Source organism: Oryx dammah, unplaced genomic scaffold, assembly GCF_014754425.2.
Source record: "Oryx dammah isolate SB20612 unplaced genomic scaffold, SCBI_Odam_1.1 HiC_scaffold_2, whole genome shotgun sequence".
NCBI lineage: Eukaryota > Metazoa > Chordata > Mammalia > Artiodactyla > Bovidae > Oryx > Oryx dammah.
In genome coordinates this window covers 22,693,951-22,696,670 of record NW_024070186.1, presented here as the reverse complement: position 1 = coordinate 22,696,670, position 2,720 = coordinate 22,693,951, and the positions used below count along the sequence as shown (strand labels likewise).

The window sequence follows — 2,720 nt, the reverse complement described above, 5'->3', positions numbered from 1 at the left end:
ATCATACTTGCACACACCAAAAGAATCCTACAGAATTGCTATGACTAACAGGATGAGATGGCTGGGTGGCATCGCTAACTCAATGGACATGAGTTTGGGTTAACTCCAGGAGTTGGTGATGGACAGGGAGGCCTGGTGTGCTGCGATTCATGGGGTTGCAAAGAGTTGGACATGACTGAGCGACTGAAATGAACTGAACCGAAAAATATAAAAATCCTCAACAAAATATTAGCAAACCAAAACAAGCAACATATAAAAAAATTATATGCCATGAAAAATGCATTATCCCAGGAATACAAAGTTGGTTTAACCTTCAAAAATCAATTAATATAATACACCATATTGGGTTTTCCCCGTAGCTCAGTGGCAAAGAATCCGCTTGCAATGCAGGAGATCTAAGAGATGTGGATTCAATCCCTGGGCTGGGGAGATCCCCTGGAGAAGAGCCTGGCAACCCACTCCTTGCCTGGAGAATCCCATGGATAGAGGAGCCTGGCAGGCTAGAGTCCATAGGGTCTCAAAGAGTCGGACATGACTGAAGTGACAGCACAAGCACGAGCAATACACCATATTAATGGACTAAAGACAGAAACCATGAGATAATTTCAACAAATGCAGAAAATGTACTTGACAAAAATCAATACGCTTTCATGATACAAGCACTCAACAAACAAGGAGCAAAAAAGAACTTCCTCTATCTGCTACACGGCACTTATGAAAAACCCACAACTAGCATCATACTAATGGGTGAAAGATTAAACACTGTCTCCTAAGATTAGGAACAAGATACAGTTGTCCATTCTCACAAATTTTTTAAAGCATGTACAGGAGTTTCTAGTCAAGACAATTAGGTATGAGAAAGAAATAAAAGGCATCAAGATTGGGAAGGAAGAAGTAAAAGTCCGTTTTCAGATGCCATGGTCTGTTTAGAGAAAAGCTAAACAATCCACTAAAACACTATTAGAACTAAAAAATGAATTCAATAATGTGGTAAGGTACAATACCAGTATTAAAAAATCAACTATATTTTTATACACTAACAATTCAAAATTAAACAGTTTAAAACTGGAATTAATAAAGCAATTCCATTTACGATAGCATCCAAAATAAAAAATGCTTACTTAGGTTTAGATTTAACAAAATTTAAAAAAAAAAGAACTACAAGACCTGACTTGTTGAAAGAAAATAAAGAAGAGCTAAATAAATGAGAAGACATACAACGTTCATTTTTTGGAAAACAATATTATTAAGATTGCAACCAGAAGTAGGAGCTGGGGACGAACTTGGCAGAGACGTGAAGCCCTCACGTGACCAGGAGCTGCAGAGTGACAGCCTTCAGTGTAGTAGGCACTCCTGTCTGGGTACCAGCTGTCCTCTGCTGCCTCACACCGGGCTAGCTTCAGACCTAAGGCAAGCAGGTCTGTAGGATGAAGCATGGTGGTGGGGTACTTGTGGCAAGAATCAAAAGGAGAAGGAGACAGCAAGGATAGGCCCAGAAAAATGATCAGGGAAAAAAATCTCATCATGGTGAATATCCACTAGGAAAAGAAAGAAATGGAGCAGCCCATGCAGAATGGACAGGAAGACTACCCTTTGGGAGGAGGTGAATGTCACCAGTCAGCAGGAAATCATAGAGGGTGACAGGCTCACAGACTTGCCCCTAATTTCCCATGGGCCGTGCCCAGTAGGCAGGACAATGATGGGATCAGTGGAGATGGAGATGATATGGAAATTTTCATAGAGTAGTTGAGAGAAAGTAGGAGAAAACAGGGAGCTGTAGTTGAGGAACTGTCTTCCTGTCCTCATGGGGGAGGTCTCGAATCATCAGGACCATCATGATGAACTTTGCCTTATGCCTCGACTCCTGCCATTTCCCATGAGATTAATACTGTGATTCCCCCTGTTGTCCTCTTTATCCTTGCATTTTCTTTGTTAATGCCTTTACTGGTCCATTTGCTGTGAACCTTATGTAATCTCCATGCGTCAGATATGTTCTGTTACCAGCCTCAGATTGCCTTGGCACTCAATCGAAGTTTCCATCAACAGTAGAATTTCACCCACGTGCATGGAAAAATGCAACTACATCCACACAAAGACTTATACACAACTGTTCACAGCAGCATTATTCACAATAGCTAAAAAGTGAGAACGACCCAAATGTTTGTCAACTGATGAGTGGATACACAAATATGGTATGTCAGACAATATTATATTAAAACAACTAAAAAGCAAAAAAAAAAAAATATATATATATATATAGTTAAGATGGCAATACCTCCCCCAACTTAATCTACAGATTCAATGCAATGCTTATTAAAATATCAGCTGCCAATTTCTTCAGAAATTGAAGAACTGATCCTAAAATTCATGTAGAAATTTAAGATATCCAGAAAAGTCAAAGCAACCTTAAAAACAAAGAACTAAGTTGAAAGACCTACACTTCCCAATTTCAAAATTTACTATGCTATGCTAAGTCACTTCAGTCGTGTCCGACTCTGTGTGACCCCATAGACGGCAGCCCACCAGGCTACCCCGTCCTTGGGATCCTCCAGGCAAGAACACTGGAGTGGGTTGCCATTTCCTTCTCCAATGTATGAAAATGAAAAGTGAAAGTGAAGTCACTCAGTCGTGTCCGACCCTCAGCAACCCCATGGACTGCAGCCTTCCAGGCTCCTCCATCCATGGGATTTTCCAGGCAAGAGTACTGGAGTGGGGTGCCA

The 2,720-nt window shown here is 40.8% G+C and overlaps 1 pseudogene; it reads left to right on the top strand.

The window, feature by feature from the left end:
- The first annotated feature begins 1,436 nt into the window (after nt 1–1,436).
- LOC120869871 lies at nt 1,437–1,894 on the top strand (annotated as a pseudogene).
- Nucleotides 1,895–2,720: the final 826 nt, after the last annotated feature.